The 23,368-nt window shown below is 34.7% G+C and overlaps 1 non-coding gene across 1 annotated transcript; it reads left to right on the top strand.

Moving 5' to 3' along the window:
* Window positions 1–22,110: 22,110 nt before the first annotated feature.
* Window positions 22,111–22,220, top strand: LOC138813102 (U6 spliceosomal RNA). Its single transcript, XR_011367726.1, has one exon. It is a non-coding gene; the product is annotated as a U6 spliceosomal RNA (small nuclear RNA).
* Window positions 22,221–23,368: the final 1,148 nt, after the last annotated feature.

Here is a 23,368-nt window from a genome sequence, read left to right as displayed (position 1 = left end):
TTATTCAGCAATTTTGCTCATAATTACTACTCCATCACTTGAGTAATTCTTCCAATGCAGCTTTTGGCTGGTTAATGATAGGTAGTGTCTCAAAGACTGTTCTGCCCAGACTGGATGCAAACTGAATTTCCCAGACTTCTTTAAATTCTTAGGTTTTATTTTTACAGGAGTATCAACTTTTAAACTAGAAACATTTTTGTAAGTGAAAAGTCTAATCTGTAGCACAGATTTTTAACAAAAGAATTCATATAAAGTTAGATGAACATATACATTACATATCCTGAATGTACATTGTTAGAAATGAGATCTTAAGCCTGGAGCCAGTGACTCAGGCCTAATCCTAGCTACTCAGGAGGCTGAGATCTGAGGATTGCAATTCAAAGTTTCCGAGGCTTATCTCCAATTAACCACCAGAAAACTGGAATTGGCGCTGTGGCTCAAGTGATAGAGAGCTAGCCTTGAGCTGAACAGTGGAGGAACATTGCCCAGGCCCAGAGTTCAAGCCCCACAACCATCAAAAAAAATAGGAAAAGGAAAGAAAAAGAAATGTGATCTTAGCAACCAGTTCATTGCTAGTATAATTCCTGCTCTCTCAACCTGATATTATTTCCAGTAAAGTCCATGCTCTTATATCCAACATTCGTTGGAACCAGAATTATTCTTCCATTCTACTTTGTACAAATTTGCATGATTAGCTACCCTGATTTAGAGCTGGTAGATGAAAGAGAGTAGTCTCATCCTCCATGTTCCACTTAGTAGTAATGTACCATTCCCATTAATCAACATACTGGTCTTGGCATTATTGTTTCAAAGTTGTCTTATATGCAAAGTCTTCTATAGTGTATTGAACCATTATACTTGAACACAGAGCTTCTCTCTCTCCTATTATTCCTATTTTTTTTCCTACTGTTAACTTATGTACCCTTGGGAAATAATGCACAACACACACACTCACCCACAAAATATATTTCTGAGAACCTTCTTCCCATTTAAAATTGGTTTTAATTTACAGAGCATTTATGAAATTTGAACATAATGTGCTCCAGGAAACGGTTTTTCACGCTTTAAAAAAATAGTGTACAGAGGGGTTAGAGTTACATAAGTAAGTTAATGATTACATTATCTATCTAGCATTGTTACCTCCTCTTTTGTTTTTCCCCTGCCATCCCTTTTCTTCTCACCGTCCCAACTCCCCCCTCCCTTCCCCAAGTTGTAAATTTTCTACATAGTGTCTTGTTCATCTCATTTTGACAATGGGTCATACTGTATCCATGTTTCAGCATTTAGTTATTTACCTTCCCCTCTCCATATTAGAAAAATGTATATGCAAGATACAGGTCACTGACATCAAATACAGTGAAAACAGGGGTTATACCGAGTAGCAAGAAAATAGAAGAGAAACAAAAAAAATCACATAGTACATGTTAGATACATTAAAAACAATAGCAAGAAAGAAGAAAACAAGTTTTGTCCCTATATTGGGGTCCATTTCACTTATCATCTTATATGACCATATGTACTTAGATAATGTTTTATAAGCCATTTAAATATCATATTTCTCGTTACGAATTCTTCTCTGAAACATGTGTTACCTCATGTCCAAAAATATACTTGAGCTATTTCAATGAGGCCAGAAAACATTCATTTTACCTGGAAAAGCACTATAGATTGTTACTGGAAGTAAGTGGAAGGAACTGATACTGCAAGTGGAAACTGAATCCAAGAGAGGAATTGAACATAGAAAAATGACAAAGTTCCAATTAATTTGTGCTGTCCCTTTTACTGTACAAGAAAAGAATAGGCTTGAAGGAAACTCTATCCCTGACTTGTTGGGGTGTTGTTGCTCTTTACTCATATAAAACCTTTCTGCAAATTTCTAGTTGAAAGTATTACTAAAGAAAACAATATGCCATTTGAAGGCCAGCATAGGAGAAATGGAAATAACAATGAGATGTACAAGAATTTATGTTGAAAACAAACTTTACATCTTTCTCCGGGGGGGTGGCAGTGGGGATGGGGAGGAATGGGGAAGAGATGGAAAGGGGAAACAAAGGAGGAGGCAACAATGCTTGATAAGAAATGTACCCATTATCTTGGCCATGTAATTGTAACCCCTCTGTAGGGTATTTTCACAATAACAAAAAAGAAAAAGGTGAAAAACAAAACACTCAAACAAAAAAGTGTTCTACTGCAAAGAAAGAAAGAAATGGTGGTTTTAAAGTGTCTTGTGCATGCATATTTCCCTCCTGAGATGATTCTCTTGGTGCAGAAGTCAGTTGTCCATTCCTTTAGTATGTTCCTGAGTTCTCTATAGTAATAAGGATTCCAAAAAACAGGATCCAGTAAGTATTATCAGCAAAATGATCCTCTTTTCAAACCAGTGCTTTAAGGAAGGTCCCAAAGAAATATGTGGGGTTTTTTTGTTTGCTTGTTTGTTTGTTTAGTTTGCGCTGGTTGTGGAGCTTGAACTCAGAGGCTGGACCCTGTCCCTGAACAGTTGTCTTTCCTGCCCACCTGCCCCAATGCTAGTACTCCACTGCTTGAGACAAAAATCCACTTCTGGCTTTTTTGGTGTTTAATTACAGATAAGAGTTTGACAGACTCTCCTTCCTGGGTTGGCTTTGAACTAAGATTGTAAGAAAGCCAACTGACACGAACTCTATAGACTTCTTTTTTGAAACAAGAAATATTAGATGAAGTTTATTATAAAGCTAATATTTGACAATTTTTAAAGAAGGCAATACGTCCAGTAAAAAAGGCATATCTTAAATAACTCAGCAAAAGTAGGTGCACTGAATCATTTTAGAATTATATTTTTTTCTGCCTGGGAAGATTGCTGTTGACCTTGTTGTTCCTTTTGGGGAAATTCAAAGTCATATTTACACATTTTAGTTGGTTATGGGACTTGAACGTTCATCCTGGGCATTGTCCCTAAGCTATTAAGCTCAAATTGAATACTCTACCACTTAAGCTTCAGCAACACTTCCTGGTTTCTGGTGGTTAATTGAAGATAAGTGTCTCATGGGCTTTCCTGACCAGGCTGACATTGAACCACAATCTTATGGTCTCAAATTCCTGAGTAGCTAGTATTATGGGCGTGAGCCACTAGTGTCTGGCTCATATGTCCATTTAGTGCACTTAATGACACTATGAAGACAAAGAATGGAAATTTGAAGCAATGGATCACATTGCAACTTTTTAGAAAAATTGAGGTAGTAATAAGTCCTCCTTTTCCATGTTGTTTCATTAATGACTCATGAGCTATGAGACTCTTACATTACCATCCTCCACTGTCTGTTTATGTGAATATAGTATCAGATATTGTTCATATAGAAATAGAGAAAAACTGAGATTTTTAGAAAACAAAGTAGATCAGGTATGAAAGAACAGCATAGAAGGATATATCATTTATCACACAGAGAACTAGCCTAAGAGATTTAGAATTCTAAAGGCAATGAGGAATAAGCCTAGTTGATAACAAGTTTTTCAATAACCAAAATAGGTTCCCTAGAAGAGTTTCTGGTATGCGTTAGTTATTATTATTATTTATTCCTTCCATCTGGATTTATTCCTTCTCTTCTGTCAAAACTGTTTTTTACCCTCTGAATGACTCTCTTTTTTATATTCATAAGTTTATTTTTATTATGAAAATATTGTACAGAGGGGTTACAATTTCATGAGCAAGGTAATGAGTACATTTCGTATCAAGGATTGCTGCCTCATGTTTTGCTTCCCTTTCCCATCCCTGCCCACGAATTTCCCCCCAATCCTCTTCCCCCTGCCCTGTGCCAAAGTTCTAAAGTTACAATGGGAATTTTTAAGATGGCATTACTTTTTCATTTTTTTACTATATATTATAATCCAGAGCAGGTGGTAGAAAAGGAAGTGGAAAACAATACTAAGTCCAGTAAGGCTGAGATTCCTATCACATAACTAAGGAAATATAGTGTTACAAGCTGCAGGACTCATAGGGCTGTTGTATGTGACATTACTATAGAAAACACTATTAACAGTCATCTCCAACATCCATTGCATTCTACTTCCACTTTCAAAGTCAAGAGTCAAATATCGTAGCCTTTTTATAGATTGGGTGTGTCCTGGGAAGGAAGAAGGAGATGTGGAAGGTGATGGTGGAAAAATATGTATTTTGGTTCCCTATCCACATTTTTTTGCATTTTTAAAAAGTGCTACTGATGAACTCCCATTTACATCTAATTGACTATGCTCTCTGCACAAGATGCAGATAAATGAAGACATTTATTCTAGTAGATAGTCACATATATTAACAAAAACCAGTTCTGGAAAAAAAAAGATAATAGGTAAGAAAATATAAATTGTTGTCTATAAAATGATTTCCTTTCCAGGCAGAACAAAATGTAGTATTAAAATGCTAACTCCAGCTTTCTTAGAGTTTTTTGCTGTCTCAGTATGCAAATGTTCTCTAATTCCTGTAATATCCAAGAATAAAAGGCAGGATTTGAAGATCTCAGTAGTTTTAGAAACAAAGGTAAATAATATCTTCCTTCCGGAAGTGACATATTATGGCAAGTATGATTGATTATATTATAGGTTCATTTTTTCCCTCCTTATTTCAAGTGTTGCATATCTTTGCATGTTACTTTATGTCCTGCTTCAGCTTCCAGTAGGTGAGATTTATCTCTCAACTCTGGAGTGTCAAGATGAGTCATGTGACTTACTTCAGGTTACAAAAATAAACCATAAATGGTGAAAGGGAATTTCTAGGGGAAGATTTCTATCTCATTTCTGTGTCAAACAGCTGACTTGTGTTCAATTAGCTATAAAAATAGCATATTTCCAGAGGGAGTCTTCCTTCTACTTATATGCTGGAAGAATATAGCATGTAAAATTGAGGCAAAACTCAAATACAGCCACATATATATAACAGGTAGCACTAAGCTAATATTAGAATTTGATATTAAGAAGTTAGTTGCAGGGCTGGGAAGGTGGCTCAGCGGTAGAGTGCTTGCCTTGCATGCATGAGGCCCTGGGTTCGATTCCTCAGCACCACATAAGCAAAAAAAAAGAAAAAGCCAGAAGTGGTGCTGTGGCTCAAGTGGTAGAAGGCTAGCCTTGAGCTGAAGAGCTGAGGGAGAGTGCTCAGGCCCAGAGTTAAGGCCTCACAACCGGACCCCCCACCCAAAAAAATAATAAGTTAGTTGCTTACCATTCTTATATCCCTTTATGATAGTTTACGATAGCACATCAGAATTTAACAAATACTAAGCAAGAACTAAACAAATAGATAGCATTTCCTGTTTGATGCTATTACATATTTTATAAATAAGCATTCTTCGTGTGATCACTTGTGGGGTTATCTTTTTCTTTTTTTAATTTTTATTTATTTTTTATTGTGAAAATACTGTACAGAGGGGTTACAATTACATGGGCAACATAATGAGTACATTTCTTATCAAACATTGCAGCCTCCTCCTTTGTTTCCCCTTCCCATCCATTCCCAGCCTCCCCCACTCACCCTATCCTCCTCCCCACCAAAGTTGTAAAGCTCGTTTTCGACATGACAACTTGTACTTCTCATTGTTGCAATGGGTCCACCTGTATCCTTATTTAAACGACTTGTTTTTCCCCTTCCCCTCCACAAATTATACCGACATCAAATACAGTGAAAGCAGGGGTTATACTGTGGGTGGGGGACATACAAAACAACAAAGAAATAATCTTATAAATGCGTTAGAAACAAATGCATGGAAGAAAAAAAACATTTGAATACATATCTTAGGGTTCATTTTCCTAACATCACCTTATCTGAACTTTTCTGCTTGACTCAGACATATAGTAGATATTGTAAATAAGGGAAACCATGGGACCTATGTTTCTTTGGGCCTGGCTTATTTCACTTAATATAATTTTTTCCAAGTCTTTCCATTTCCTAACAATTGGGGCAATGTCATTCTTTCTGCTGTAGGCATAGAATTCCATTATGTTTTTAATCACTCTAGAGCATGTATCTAATATCCACAATCATTATCCAGACCTTGTGATTGAGATGAGGAAGAACAAAATATCTAGAATTCTCCTTCTCTTTTCCTCTTCTCCTTTTCCTAGTGTGAATTCTCATCCTTTCTCCAAATTCTCCTATTAATAAAGGAAGAATGACACATTGTGGATATCAAGCAAAAGGCTTCACATCAAGAATTTCATTCTTCCATAAATAGATTAAGTAAATTAGAGTGGCTCAAGGAAGAATAAAAACGTGATTTTTTTTTCTCTTTCTGGCTTCCACCACAAAGTCTGAACATGACTCTAAATATCTAATAAACCATTTGCCTTGGCTAACACTTTAAAGCATAGTTTATTTCTAACTGTTTATTTTCAGTCATGGGGCTTGAAATCTGTGCCTGGACACTGTCCCTCAGCTCTTCAGATCAAGACTACTACTCTACCACTTGGGCCACTGCCAGATTTCTGGTGGCTAATTGGAGATAAGAGTCTCACAGACTTTCCTGCCTAGGCTGGTTTTGAACCATGATTTCAGCTCTCAGACTCCTTTGTATTTAGGGTTAAAAGCATGAGCCACAGGCACCTGGCTACATAATTATGTTTTAACATATTTACATTTTATATTTTACATATTTACATATTCATTCATATGTTGTGTAATGTTCAATCTACATCATATCCATTAATTTCTGCATGTAACTTCTATTTTTAGTGAGAATTCTCAAAAACACAGTTTCTGACTCTGATGAAATATCTGTTCTTAACTAAAATCACTTTGCTTCTTGTGGTTTACAATTAACATATTTACTTTTATTCATGGATGTCTGCTAATCAAAATTATATAAAACATGAATAGTAACGTTAAAAAATTCATGGTTCCATTACTTGTATTAAGAAAATAATTATGCCTTTCGTTTTCAATTATATTTCTGTGGGAATGTGTAAAATTAATTGATTTAGCTGTTAAAATTGATAACAGTTACATAATATCAAGAAAATTTAAACTTGTATTTGAAAATTTCACACTTACCACAAATATACTTCAACATTCTTCTAACACATACTTAAGATAACAGTAAAGCAAATGTTGGTGTTAGCCATTTATATGTAGAATCCTAGAAACTCGGGAGGCTAAAACCTGAAGATTTTGGCTCAATGTCAGTCCAAACAGACAAAAATGTGAAAACTTATCTCCAATTATCCAGCAAGAAGGAGAAGATGAGGATGTGGCTCAAGGAATAGAGTGTCATCAGCTAAGAGCAAAAAATACAAGGGAGCCCATTAAACATTGAGCTCAAGCCCTAAAAATGGCATATACACACAAGATGACAACAAAAACGTACTATGGACATCAATAATGAAGACAAAATAGTAGGAAAGATCATGAGAAATGTATAAACAAATTTGAAACAGAAATCATTTGACAGAATTTTGATTCATGAGAGGGAAAAGTCGCAGTCTCATTTGTACAATCTCATTGTAGTCATTTGCGTTGAAACCTGGCTATTGGGTAACATGTGAAAGGGCAGATTGGATTACCTGACAAAGCAGACATTCCTGTGACTATGCACCATCCCACTCTGCAATCATCTAAAATCATGCTTGTTAATTTAAATATTACCTCATGTTAGAGATCATTCCACACAGGCTGGGGTCCTTAATTTGAGGCTTCAGACCAGTGCTTTTGTTTCTAGCCATTCCTGTTTTATTCCCCTTCCCTGGTGCAGATATACCTTACTTAGCTGGTACCAAGCCAAGGCTTTGAACTAGATCCCCCTGCTTAATTCCTCCTTACTCCAATTACAACTCATTTCACAAGCTACCTCTGTCTTAGCATTAGTTGTTTTCGTTCGAATCCCCACCAGAAAACTCTTGTATTCATGTCAACCCACTATAAATAACCTAGATAGAAAAGGGAGTAAGGATTTAGCATTGGGTGAGGCTTTCATCTATAGCTTTCCTTCTTAATAAATCTGTGCTACACTATCTCTTTTTTCTTCATTTCTTTTGTGTCTGACAAATGATTGATGTGGTTTGATGTAATCCCATTTATCCACAATTACATTGAAATTTTTGGCCAGTGCCCAGGAGCCCTCCTGTTTCCCCTAACTCTTCCTGCAACAATCTCAAAGTATCTGAACTTACATTGAGGTCTTTGATCCATTTGGAATCGATTCTGTTGCAGGCGGATATATCACGATCTAACTTCAGTTTTCTGTCTACAGACAATTCTACCCAAACTCTTTTTTGAAGAGGCTGTTTTTCTTCCATCCTTTATTCTGCTTCCTTATCAAAGATTATATGTCAATTTCTGGGTCTGTTGTATTGTTGGTATTCTGTGCTTTCATTGGAAAGAATGACATTACCCCATTCTTGAAGAAATGGAAAGTCTGGAAAAAAATGATATTAAGTGAAATAAGCCAGATCCAATTCAATATATGCTGCATGGTTTCCCTCATTTGTAATAACTAGACATGTCCATATATCTACAAGTTAATCCAATAGATAGTAAAAGACAAATAATTACAATTGGACATGCTTAACTAAGAGCACTCTAAGCATTCACATGGCAAGAACAAGGGAAGCTATTCTTAGTAGAGGATCACAATGGCTCAGTAGTTATGTGTATATGACCATATAAATGTTTCTTATTGAAATGAACTCTAAGAATCAATCATACATGTGAAATACATATATTGCTATATAATTTTAAAAGATGTCATAAAAATAACCGACTTCTCTGTAAACTTAAAACCAAAATTCTAAGTTTAGAAGATAAAATTGAGGAAAAATTTCAGCACATAAACAAAAATACATAGGGGTAAAGGTAGGAAAGAAAAGATAAGATGAAAAGTAGAATAGCTAACTATTGAAGAATTAATAAACAATTTCCAAAACTATACAAGAGACCTGCAGGTACAGCTCAGTTGTAGTTCAATCTCCATAAAGGCCTAATAATAAGCTAATAAACAGTAGAAATAATTACTTGAAATAAATACTTTCATATTAGAGAGGCCTGAATCTAAAAACATTAAACAAAATACTCTCAATTCTTGTACCCAATGACATGAAACTACAAGAATGAAGAGGAAATAGTTGCCTTTTTTATCCTTTCCTTTCCTTTTCTGTTTTCTTCTCTTTTTTTTTTTCCTTTGGCACTACTGGTGCTTGACATTGCTATGGCTTTAATCACTTTATATTATTTTTCAGGCCAAGCCTCCCTTAAGCAAAGATCTCTTTTCTATGGCTTCCACAAATGTGAGATAACAGGGAAATTACCCTATATCTAGCTTTCTTTGTTTTTGTAGTTTCTCATGAATTTTCTTTTGTCAGAACTGGCTCTGATATCAGACTTCTAAATTTCTGCCTTCCAATTATCAAGGTATATTTCAAGCTTGGTCCCCATTTTTCAATGTAACTTCTGTTTTCTATATTTCATTAAGTTTTATTAAGGTTAGTATGGATCTTTATGATCTTATAAGAACACAGAGAAATCTTTTGAATACTTTTCCAATTTATTTTGATATTTCTAGTATGATATCACAAGTGGGACACTAATATTTCACAAGTACCTTATGAATACTTCAGTTATTTTAATTATTTTCTAAACATATTAAGTCCAATATAATTTTAATCAACTCTATATGAATATACCATATTTACAGATACGTTTCTTTACCAAAAATAAGTCTGTCTCATGCTTCCCTTTTTATTATTAACCCCACTACTTCTCGTTCTCCCATCCCAAACCTCTTTCATCTTGGAAAACAACATATTTTTTTTCTTTCCGACTTCTTGATCATGTAATAACTAAGCTTTTAATATTGAATTCAAATCTGTGGTAGATTATTCCCAGTTATTTTATGCTTTAATATTATGTTGTATTCTCTCGAGTTGCCTTTTGTTTCTGTTATTAGAGAATGTTGCACAATTCATTTCCCATTCACTTGAAGAAAGCTTGAATTGATTTCCATTTCTTCGACTAGAGTACATAATGCTGCTATAATCCTCTGTGTTTTGGCCTTTGGGTGAATGTTACATTTTATTTCTATGAGACAAAGCCTGAAGAGCTCAATCCCTGGGCTATACTGTGGGTATTTGCATATTCTTCATTCTAGGAACCTGTCAAAACATTTTCAGGAGTGTCTTTCCCATTTGACATTCCTGCCAGGATCCAGTTTCTTGATAGCGTTTAGTATGGTCATTATTGTATTATGTGAAGTAATACTCATACATGTCTTATGATGTCATTTTAGTTTTAATGTGCATTTATTTGATGACTGATGATTCTTCTCTTGTGTTTATTTTTCACAACATGTATTTTGTTGGTTTATACTTGGTGTTCGTTTTTTTTTTGGGGGGGGGGATCCAGTCATGGGCCCTGAACTCTGGGTCTGGGTGCTGTCCCTCAGCTCTTCAGCTCAAGGCTAGCGCTCTACCACTTGAGCCACAGCGCCACATTCGATTTTTTCTTTTTGCTTATGTGGTGCTAAGGAATCAAACCCAGGGCCTCTGGCTTGCAAGGCAAGCACTCTACCACTGAACCACCTTCCCAGCCCTTGGTGTTCTTTTTAACATTAAGTTTTGAGAGTTCTATACAGAGTCTAGATTTGAGGCATTCTTTAGGTACAGGATTTGCAAATATTTTGTCCTTGACACTGGGTACCCTTCATCATAATCATCATCATCATCATCACCATCATCATCATCATCATCATCACTATTAATTTTGTATATGAATGTATGCTCCTGGGGTGTGAACTCATGGTCCCTGAGATTTCTTGCAATTTGTTAACAATTTACCATTTGAGTCATGCCCCACTTCTAGCTTTTTTGCTGTTTATCAGATGTAAGATTCTCAGGGAGTTTATTTTGTGGGCTGCATTCAAACAGCAATACACAAATCACAGACTCCCAAATAGCTAGGATGAGATACATGAGCCCCCAACTTCCAACGTCTATTCAGTACTTGCATATGAGTTTTCACAGACAAAATTATTTTATACTGGTATTGAGTTCTGCTATATCAAGTTTTCCTTTCCTGTAATTTTAATGCCAAATTTAAGAGTGCTTCATCTCCAAAATTGTCAAGACAACTTTCTTTGCTTTACATTTACATCACTCTTTTTGTTTTATATGCCACATTTTAATCCTGCTTGAAGATAACATTTGAATAAATTATGTTTAAGTCAATGTTCACTTTTTAATTCCCCCCCATATGGTCTACCTTATCACCACTTATTAAAGAGAATGTCATTCCACAAATGTTTGCTTTTACCCCTGATTAAGTATCCCTTGATAATATTTATATGGAATTACTTGCCATTTAACAAAGCAGTTTATGTGTACAGTGCACTTAGAATTGTGTTACCACTTCAAAATCTTCACCCCATTTCTCACTACCCTTTCCTTTGTGTATTTCAATTCTGGGAACTATACAAGGGATTCTTGCCTGTATTCTATCCTTTTTCCCTTCAATTTCCTACCCCTCTCACTTTTCCTCCACTGTCCTCTCCTGTAAACATTTACTGGTATTTAATTTGTTGGGCTTTGACTTAGTCTTTTAAGAGAATTATTGTATTTTCACTCTCCATGGACTCTGACACTTCAGATAATTTATTTGTACATCCTTGCATACCATCTAGTATGTTTACTTTTACATTTATAGGCACTTTCTGTGTACCACAAATGAGGAAAATCATGTAACCTAAGTTTCTCTTGGTCTAGTTTATTTCACTTAACATCAGTATATTGTCTTTCACTTTCGTTAAGAATGGGGAAAAATTATTCTTTCTGATGGATGAACAGAAGTACATTATGTATGTATAGCTGTATGTTTGTATGTATATATATGTATATAAACATACATACACACTTGTAAGCAGGATTCAATAAAATAAAATATATATAAATTTACACATATCTATCTATCTATCTATCTATCTATCTATCTATCTATCTATCTATCATCTATCTATCTATCTATATCTATCAATCTATCTATCTATCTATCTATCTATATGTATAAATTCTTGATCCCTTTTTACAATGAGAGGCATCTGAGTTGATTCCATATTTTGGCTACAGAAAATAATGCAACAATGAACATGATTATGCTGGCAGCTTCAGTGTGGCTTTATTTCTGCTCTATTGGATAAATGCCTGTAAATGGAATTGCTGGGTCATAAGTAGCTCTCTATTCAGTTTAGTGAGCAACTTCCATGGTGTTTTCCAAACTGCATGAAGAATATTACATTCCTACCAACAGTTTAATAGAGTTTCCTTTGGTTGACATCTCTATCAGTATCTGTGATTGTTCATTTTTTCAAAGGACATTGTAACAGGGGTGAGATGAATCTCAGTGTTGTTTGGATTTGCATTTCTTTTATGGAGAGAGATATGTCTATTTGTCTGTTTTCTTCTGAGAAATTTCTCTTTAAGTGTTTATCCCATATATTTACGGGGTTCTTGTTTATTTTAAGGTTTATTTTCATTGGGTTTAATTTTTTATCTTTAAATATGGGATATGTATGAAAACCCTTGTCTGATGATTAGGTAGTTATAATCTTCTTCCATTCTGTTCTCTTCTATATATTTACCTAACTTTTTCCTTTGCCATGAAGAAAATTTTCGGTTTGATGAAATTCTGTGGATCCAGAAAGAATGATATTACACCATTTATAAGGAAATGGAAAGACTTGGAACAAACTTAATTAAGTGAAGAAAAACAGACTCAGAGAAATATAGGTTGCCTGATTTCCCTCATTTGTTGTATTAGAATGTGCCTCTAATTCTACAAGTAAACACACTTGGACGGTAAAGGAGAAACCATTACACTTGGACATGATAAATTATATAGGATTCTAAACATTTACACACTAAGATCTAAGGAGGATGCCCTTTGGAGAGGATCACAAAGGATCAATAGCTATATGAATATTATCATATAAAATAATGTTCATCCAAATGATCTCCAGAAATGGATATGTAAGGTTTTATTTATTATTTTGCTTTTACCCTTCTGCCTTCTGTTGCTGTTTTCTATTTCTACACCTTAGGTCTTATATGTCAGTTTGGAAAGGGCAATAGGGAACACAGACATAGTGGGACAAAGAGTCAACAAATGCAGCAGTGCAACTCAATAGACACTACATTGAAAATGAACTATACAACTTGTGGGGGAGGGAGGTTGGAAGGGAAAAACTGGGAGAACATTAGGGAAGACGTGCCACTGTTCAAAAAGAAATGTGCTCATTATCTGACATGTAATTGTAACAATTCTGTACATCACCATTACAAATTAAAAATGGACTTCGTAAACAGGCCACAGTAGCCATACTAATATTGGATAAAATAGGTTTTAAATTCAAGTGGTATGAAAGTAAAAAGAGACAAACAAGGACATTAAATATTGATAAAGAGAACTATCCATCTGGGGATATAACAATTCTAAATATCAGTGCCCTGAATCCTAGAGATCCCAAATTCATCAAACAAATGCGAATTGACACAAAAACATGCATATATCCAAACACATTGTTGATTGCTTGAACACATCATTCTTACCTCTGGACAGGATATCCAGGTCAAAACTTAGCAAAAAACTTCAGAACTAAATAACTGCATTGACAAGCTATACCTAACAGATATCTACAGAATATTTTACCTAGCAGTTTCACAATATATATTTCTCTCAGCAGCCCATGGAATGTTGTCCAAAATAGATCATATCGTAGATCACAAGGAAAATATGTGAAATTCAAAAATAAAAATGAAGTTATTCCTTGTATCCTGTCAGACCACGATGGGACCAAATTAGATCTCAACATCAAAAGGCATCACAGAAAATTGCGAAACTCACAGAGACTGAATAACACATTGCTAAATCATCAATGAGTCACTGAAGAAATATGGAGGGAAGTTCCAGCGTTTATGGAATTCAGTGCAAGTTAACACACAAAATTCTACCTCCTCTTTGACACAACAGCACAGGTAATACACAGAGGACAATTTATAGCATTGAGTATGTGAATTTCCCGTTCTTTTTGATATTTCAAATGGCTTGGAAGTAACATAAAAACAAAATTTAATTTAGCATAAGAAAACAAATAAGAATCAACTCCATAGCATAACCTTTAGGAAAAATTAATTAAGAATATGGCATGTCCTTTGTAACTTAATATTAGACATTAGGGCATATGTCAGAAACACTCTACAAGAAGGAAACAGAAGTCTTTGATAAGGTATATTAAAAACAAGTAATTTTACCTACATTTTGTATTTTATGACAGCATATTTTTGTTTGCTAATCAGAGAAACAAAAATATTTTTAAATATTATATGAAAAATGCATCATCATGAATGAATGAAATCAGGGAATAGATAGCTCAGGAGCTGGGTGGTTCTCTTAAATATTCTCCTTTTTTAATGATCAGGTGTTTTTGTATATTTGGAACTATAAATGTATTTTATGTCTAGGCAAGAAAGTTTGATTATTAGATCATTGTCTAAGAACAAATATCAGGAAACTAACTCGAGTTGGAGTGGTAAATATATGTGAGTGTGTGTGTGTGTGTGCATGTGCGTTTGTGTGTGTGTGTGTGTACATGCCTGCAATCATGTATTTACAAGGTAGAATCTTCTTTCCATCACGATATATACTTAATTGTATTAGTTATACTACATTAATGACAGCAGATAAAGGTAATTAACATTTTATGCCATATGTTTATGTTCCTATGATTTCATGAACAAACTAAAAAGTTATGTTTGAGGTATGAGCTTTGTGAAAGGTCACCTGAAAGTCCAAACATTTGCAATCTTGAGAAGGATATCAATGGCAATGATTTTAGTGTAGGTTAATTTTAGACAACACTTGAAAGGATATGTAATCCAATATGAAAATGCAATATTTATATATCTTTCCATAGGTACACTATTCTATAAATTTGTAGGAAAACCAGTTAAAGTTGTCGGCTGATTCTAATGTAAATAATATACTGTGTTTATGTAGAGAATTTGAGTATCCAAAGTTTTATTATGCCTGTGGTCCTAAAACCAATACCTTACTGATATTGAGTGACAAATACAACTTCCTATAAGTACAGAAATTTTCCTTGTATCTTTTTAATATATATTTTTATTGTAAAGATACTGTACAGAGGGGTCACAGATACATAACTCATCTAATGAGTACATTTCTTACTGAATGTTTTAAGCCCTCTTTTGTTTTTCCCCCTCCCATCCTTGCCCTTTACACCTCCCCAACCCCTCCTCCACCCTCCCTCTGATAGTGTGTCTTGTCGATATCATTGTTACAATGGATCAATCTGTATCCTTTCCATTTATTTAAATGAAGAAATACTGGTTTGATTTAATCTGATTCTACTTGTGTGGACACACCGAAAATCACTCGCCAAGTTCAAGAGCACATAAATGAAACACACATCATTTTTGTCAATTGCTTTAATTGTGTTCTACATATTTATTGACAGGTTACAAATTATTCTCAAAATTTAATACATTAAAATACTTACTTTTTTCTTATTTTCTTGGTCAGGAAATCAGCAATACCTCAGTCAACATTTCTAACATAGGACTTTTCACATGGGTTGGTTAAATGTTGACCTGAGCTCCAGTCTTCTGAGGACTCACTCATGTGCTTAGGAAATGAAGATGGCTGTTGGAAAAGAGGTCAAGGAAGGATGCCATTTAAAGCCTTATAACTTTATTCTATACCAGGATAATCTCCTGCTGCTTTGGTTGTTGAGAGTGTCTACAAGAGCAAGCATTCCATGCGAAGCAGGGAATCAGCATATGACCTTTACTTACTGAGATTTCTGAATGACTTGCTATCACTTGTACTGAATTTTGCAAGTCAGTTCTGTCAAAACCAACCAGTTTTAAGAGATAAGAGGAGTGGTAAAAGAACTCTTAGAGACAAATACATCTTGAACATATTTTGTTCCAAACATTCAATCTAAGGCATATTCAGCAAGTAGTGAAACTTGTGTTGGCTGTGACTATGTGTCTTTCTCCAGGTGTGCATGTATGCAAGTGTAAATGTATGTGTGTATTTGTGTATATAGTAACATAAATGTGTACATATATAATGGCATATACAAATATACATATATAAATATAGTGCATATATATGAAGTGTTCCGTGACTTAATCTCTAGTTCCCAGCACCTTGTCCTTCTCACAAAGTGTTCATGATAAACTATTCTGAGGATCTGTGCTCTATGATGGGCATCCTTTGTACTTACTTCCCCCATTAGCTTGTTCTTCATCCCTGTGAACAACTTCGGTCTATTTTCCATAGGATAGATTTGTTTTCATTACATGTATTTCCTTACTGATAATAAAAGAAAAATGATGTTTGTAAAAGAAAAAGAACATTTAGGTCACAATTTAAAAGTATCTTATATGTCCCAATGATTCTTATGAGATAAAATATATAATATTTTATATGAAATATAAAAAATTTATAATAGTAGTAAAAGTGAAAGGGAATTCTTGCCATTTAGAATGGCAAAGAATAATATCACGTCACTGTTACAACTCTCGAAGAATGCAAGGTTAACTGATGGTCCCTATCATGTTCCCCCAAAATCAGTGGATCCTGAAGTATAATAGTAGACCAGCAGAAATTCTAAGTAGAAGACATGGAGCCAGAAAGAGAAAGAGAATGAATGAGAGAGAAAAAAGACAGAGAAATATCATAATAATGAAAGTGCATAACAGATAAACAAGAGTTGTATGAGAATATTCATACTGCTATCTTTAGACTCTAAATGTACATTTGAAGGTATCTGATGTATGATAACACATCAACATAAAATATAAAGTGATTTTGATAAAAAATAAAAATGACTAAGAAGAAATTATAAATGCAAAAACAATCTTCACAGAAGCAAACTCTCAGAGATATTTCATGACTTTGAAAAGGATTAAGTGGCCGAAGTTAAAATAAATTTCAAAGTATGACAATTCACAAAAATATAAAAAGAGCCTGATGCTGTGGTTCCTGCCTGAAATTCTAGCTACTCAGGAGGCTGAGATTTGAGGACCTTGGTTCAAAGCCAGCACAGGCAGGAAAGTCCATGAGATTCTCATCTACAATAAACCACTAGAAAACTGGAAGTGGCTCTGTGGCTCAAGCGGTAGAGGGGTCGCCTTGAGCTGAAGATCATAAGGAGAGTTCCCAAGCCAAGAATTCAAGCACCATATCAGACTATAGATAGATAGATAGATAGATAGATAGATAGATAGATAGATAGATAGATAGATAGATAGATAGATAGATGATAGATAGATAGATAGATATAGCTATAGATCTATATTCATATTCATATATTTCATTATATAACCCAAAGCAGAAAGCAAATAATTTTTAGATTATTTTTTAAAACAGTCTCTCAGGAGCTGGGAAGGTCGCTCAGTGGTAGATTACTTGTCATGCATGCATGAGGTCCTGGTTTAATTCCTCAGCACCACATAAGTAGAAAAAGACGAAAGTGGTGCTGTGGCTCAGGTGATAGCAGTAGCCTTGAGCTGAGGAACAGCACCCAGGCCCCGGATTTCAACCGCAATGATCAACAAAATCAAAATATAAAACAAAACAAAACACAGTCTCTCACATTTGTGGCCTCAACTCTGTAATACCGCTGCTTCAGCCTAGGGCTAAGATTTTAGGTCTGGACATTTATCAATACTCCTGATTCACACTTTACTTGAAGATTTTTTAATAAATATTTTGTTCTTAATTTTCCTCTTTATAAATTCACATGCACCTATAAAAATGGTTTTGCCATCCCAGTAACCTTCTCAAAGTACGACTTACAAAAAGTTGTATTATATTACAACAAGGGAAACAATAATACAAATAAATAAAGCCAATTATTAAATATTAATGATTAATAAAATATAAAACAAAACAATTACCAGTGTTTTCAGTATTTGATGGTGTACTACATATTAGGTTTTACTATTTTCTCATATTCCTGTATATTTAAAACTGGCTAAGATTATGATGTTCAACAAGAGTTTTATAGGCTATGTGTAGTCTTTAAAGTTACCAACTAAGATGACTATTTATGACTCATCTCATGAATTGTATATGGCTTATATCATCATTTGTTCCTCGCTAAAATATAAAGTAAGGAAGCCCTAAAGTTTTAACATAAGCTGTGTAGTTAACAAAGTCTTAACTCTTCACTTGACTTCTTTACACAAAGACTTTGCAACTTCTCATTAGTAAAGTTTCTGAAAATGAATATACTTAGTAGAATGTCTACTACCGTCAATCTTAAATACTTTATAGAAAAGTTTTATGACCTGCCAAACAGTCCTAATTATGGCATATATAAGCAAATTCCCAAAATTAAATATATTTAAAACATTAAAACTTTTAACAAATCTTACCACTTGCTGCAGTGTCCATTAAGACAGGTGCTTGTATAGGATAATTGTATTTCTCCTCCTACACATCTCTTGAACAACAAATATCTGGACTTATTTTGTTTTTGTCATGTCAATATTGCCTTTATTCTTAAATGTGTGCTTAGGTAAGAAGTACATGGTTCTAAAATTTCACGACTTACTTTTTGATGAATTGTCTAGTTTCAGAAAATCGTACTTTCTCTCAAATCTCACATATATCCAAAGGCATTAATTGTTCAGGACTTTATCACACTAGATAGATCAACTCGGGAAAAACTCAACAGAGAAACTGCAGACCTTAACAATTGCATAGATCAACTAGATTTAACAGAAATCTACCGAATATTCCACCCAGCAGCATCAGCATACACGTTCTTCCCAACAGCACATGGAACATTTTCCGAAATAGAACACATTTTAGGTCACAAACCAAACTTGTAAAGAAACATTAAAATATTGAAGTTATACCTTGCATTCTCCCAGATGACAAGGCAAAAAATATAACTCAACACCTAAAGCCACCAAAGAAATTCCTGTAACAAGTGGAGGCTAAACAACACACTGTTGAGCCACCAGTGGATCATGGAAGAGGTTAGAAATGAAATTCAAGTGGTCATGATATTCAACAAAAATGAACACACACACTCCCAGCTCCTCTGGGAGAGAGCAAAGGCAGTACTCAGAGACAAGTTTATATATTTGAGTTCCTACATCAACTAACTGGAGAGATCTGAAACCAATAATTTAATGAGACATCAAGCATCCTTGAAAAAGAGCAGCAAGATAAAACCCAATCCAGGAGATTGAAATAAATAATCAAAATTAAATCAGAATTAAATGAATTAAAATCCAATAACAACATGGAAAGAATAAAAAAAAGAGTTGTTTCTTCGAAAAAATTAACACAAGTGAGAGACGGTTAGCAAATCTTATTAGAAAAACAAGAGAACACACCCAAATAAACTCAGAGAAGAGAATGGAAACATCACCACAGAAACAAACAAGATTGATAACATTATACGGAAATACTTCTCGAAACTTTTTGTTAATAAGTTTGAGAACTTTGCAGAAATAGGCCTTTTCCAAGCAAATATGGACATGCCGAAACTGAAACAAGATGAGTCAAGGCATCTTAACAGGCCCATATCAAGCCTTAAAATAAAAACAGCCATAAGAGACCTCCCATCTAAGAAAAGCCCAGGATCAGATGGCTTTACAGCAAAATTCTACAAGGCCTTCAAAGCAGAGCTCACACAAATACTCCTCCAACTCTTCAATTAAATAGAAAGAGAAAGTTCACTACCAAACTCATTCTTTGAAGCCATAATCACCCTCATCCCAAAACCAGGAAAGGACTCATTAAAGAAAGAGGACTATAGACCAATTTCTTTGATGAATATTGATGCAGAACTTCTGAACAAAATGTTGGCAAATCGACTTCAGCAATTACTCCAATAAATTATACACCATGATCAAACAGGATTCAATTTCAGGGATGCAAAGCTGGTTCAATATTCACAAATCAATTAACATTATTCATCACATCAACAAAAACAAGGATGAGAACCATATGGTTATTTCAATAGATGCAGAAAAAGCATTTGACAAGATCTAACACCCCTTTATTATCAAGGTTCTGGAAAAATTAGGAATCCATGAAACATTCCTCAATACAATAAAGGCTGTATATGACAAACCTACAGCCACCATTATACTCAATGGTGAAAAACTAAAGCCAATTCCTTTAAAATCAGGACTGAGACAAGTATGTCGACTCTCTCAACTGCTCTTCAATCTTGTATTAGAATGCCTAGCTACAGAAATAATACAAGATGCTAACATAAAGGGGATCTAAATAGGGAAAGAAGAAGTAAAACTCTCTCTCTTTGCAGATGACATGATTTGTATTTAAAGAATCCCATGGACTCCACTCCAAAATTACTCAAGATGATTCAAAACTTTGGCAAAGTAGAGGGGTATAAAATTAACCTTCAAAAATCAATGGCTTTTCTGTATGCCGACAATGAGAAAAGTGTGGCTTGAATAGGAAAGTAACTCCATTCATAATAGCCTCACAAAAAATGAAATATCTAAGAATTAACTTTAGCAAAGAAGTGAAGGACCTCTATGATGAAAACTTAAAAAAACAGAAAAAGGAAATCAAAACAGAACTTAGAAAGTGGCAAAAACACCCATGCTCCGTGATTGGAAAGATCAACATCATGAAAATGGCAATACTTCCCAAGGCTATCTACAAATACAATGTGATACCTATTAATATTCAAACTTCATTCTTCAAGAAAATAGAACAGACAATGCAAAAATTCACATGGAACAAAAGACACGGAATAGAAAAAAACGATATTTAACAGAAAGAACAGTGCTGGAGTAATATCAATATCAAATTCCAAAATCTACTACAAAGCCAAAGTAAACAAAACAGCTTGGAACTGGCACAAGAACAAACCTCAGGACCAATGGAATAGAATTGAAAACCCAGAAATGTACCTACAGACCTGTAGCCATCTAATATTCGATAAGGAATCTAAAAAATAGAATAGAAGAAAGACAGCCTTTTCAGTAAATGTGCTGTCACATTTGGTTAACTACTTGTAGAAAACTAAAGCTAGATCCTTATATATCACCCTGCACAAGAATCAACTCCAAATGGACCAAACACCTTGGAGTTAAAACAGACAGTCTGAAAAAATTACAGGATGGAATAGGAGAAACTCTAAGTATCCTTGCAAATCCCATAATTTTCTTAATAGAGACCCAGAAACACAACAAATCAAAAAAAAATTGGACTTGTTGGATTGCATGAAATTGCAGAGCTTCTGCATGGCAAAGGACATAGCTAGCAAGATCAATAGAAAGCCCACGGATTCGGAGATCTTCATTAGCCATACAACGGACAAGGGTCTCATGTCTAAAATATGCCCAGAACTCAAAAAACTATGTTTTCGCAGCATTATTTACCATAGCTAAGATATGGAACCAACCCAGATGCCCCTCAGTAGATGAATGGATCAAGAAAATGTGGTATATATACACAAGGGAATTCTTTGCCTCCATCAGAACGAATGACATTGTCCCATTTGTTAGGAAATGACAAGACTTGGACAAAAGTATGTTAAGTAAGCCAGGCCCAAAGAAACATAGGTCTCACGGTTTCCCTCATTTGCAATAACTAGTATATGTCTGAGTCAAACAGAAAAGGTCAGATAAGCTGATGTTAGGGAAATATACCCAAAGATAAGTATTCAAATGATTTTTCTTTAATCCAATTGTTTCTAATATATTTATAAGATGATTTCTATGTTGCTTTGTATGTCATTCCCCTATGGTTTAGCGACTGCTTTCACTGTATTTGATGTTGGTATAATTTTTGGAGGGGAAGGGAAAAAATATCATTTAAATTGGGATACAGTTGGACCCATTGCAACAATGAGATATAGAAGTCGTTATGTCGTAAAACGAACTTTACAACGTTGATGGGTGTGGGGGAGGATCAGGTGTCAGAGCTAGTGGGAGTTTGGGAAGGGAGAGGAAGGGGAAACAAAGAGGAGGCAACAATGCTTGATAAGAAATGTATTCATTATCTTGCTCATGTTATTGTAACTCCTCTGTGCAGTATTTTCACAATAAAAAGAAAGAAAATGAATTACACTTCATATATAAAAAATGTTCTGTGCTTAATTCAGCAGGAAATACATAACATTGGAATAATAGAGAGAAGATTAGAATGGCCCCTGTGCAAGCATGACATGCAAATTCTTGAAGTGTTCCATATTTTTACAACATGTGCTGGAGGGTATGTGGACAGAAGGGAACCCTACCGAATCCTTGGTGGGAGTGTAAACTTGATCAACCACTTTGGAAAGCAGTATGGAGGTTCCTCAAAAGACTCCACATAAAGCCCCCCCCCATGACCCAGCAATCCCACTTTTGGGCATTCACCCAAATGATCACAAATAAGACCACAATAAAACTACCAGCACAACTATGTTTACTGCCCCATTATTTACGATAGATAAGGTATGGAACCAATTCTGATTCCCCTCAATTGATGATCAAGATAATTTGATAGATAGATAGATAGATAGATAGATAGATAGATAGATAGATAGATAGATAGATAGATAGATAGATAGATAGATGGATAGATGGATAGATGGATAGATGGATAGATGGATAGATGGATAGATGGATAGATACATAGATAGATAGATAGATAGATAGATAGATAGATAGATAGATAGATAGATAGATAGATAGATAGATAGATAGATAGATAGATAGATAGATAGATAGATAGATAGATGCATTCTATGCCTCCATCTGAAAGAATGACATCACTCAATTTGTTAGGAAATGGAAAGACTTGGAAAAAAAACATATTAAGTTAAGTAAGACAAGTTCAAAGAAACATAAGACCCCTGGTTTCCCTTATTTTCAGTTACTCATATATGTCTGGGATAAATAAAAAAGGTCAAAAGCTATGTGCATATGACTAGATAAGATGATGTTAAGGAAAATGTACTCCAAGATACTGACACAAGTGGTTTTTTCTTTCTTGCTATTGTTTTTAATGGACTTACAATGTATGATGTGATTTTTTTTGATTCTTTATATTTTCCTCCCCCACTTTATAACACCTGTTTTCACTGGATTTGAAGTTGGTGCACCAATATCTTATATATACACTTCTCTAATTTGGGGAGGGGAAAGGAAAAAACATAATGCTTAAATAGGATACAGGTTGACCCATTGTAACAATGAGATGCACAAGACACTATGATGAAAAATGAAGTTTATATTTAGGCAGGGCGGGGGAAACGGGGAGGAGAGGGTACTTGTGGAGGTTAGATAGAAAGGATGATGGGCGAAAATAAAGGAGGAGGTAACAATGCTTGTTAGGAAACGTACTCATTACCTTTCTCAT

Source organism: Dipodomys merriami, unplaced genomic scaffold (genome assembly GCF_024711535.1).
Source record: "Dipodomys merriami isolate MVZ:Mamm:240054 unplaced genomic scaffold, mDipMer1.0.p SCAF_584, whole genome shotgun sequence".
In the NCBI taxonomy this organism is placed as follows: Eukaryota; Metazoa; Chordata; class Mammalia; order Rodentia; family Heteromyidae; genus Dipodomys; species Dipodomys merriami.
The sequence above is the reverse complement of the archived record's forward strand: the minus strand, read 5'-3'. Positions and strand labels throughout refer to the sequence as shown.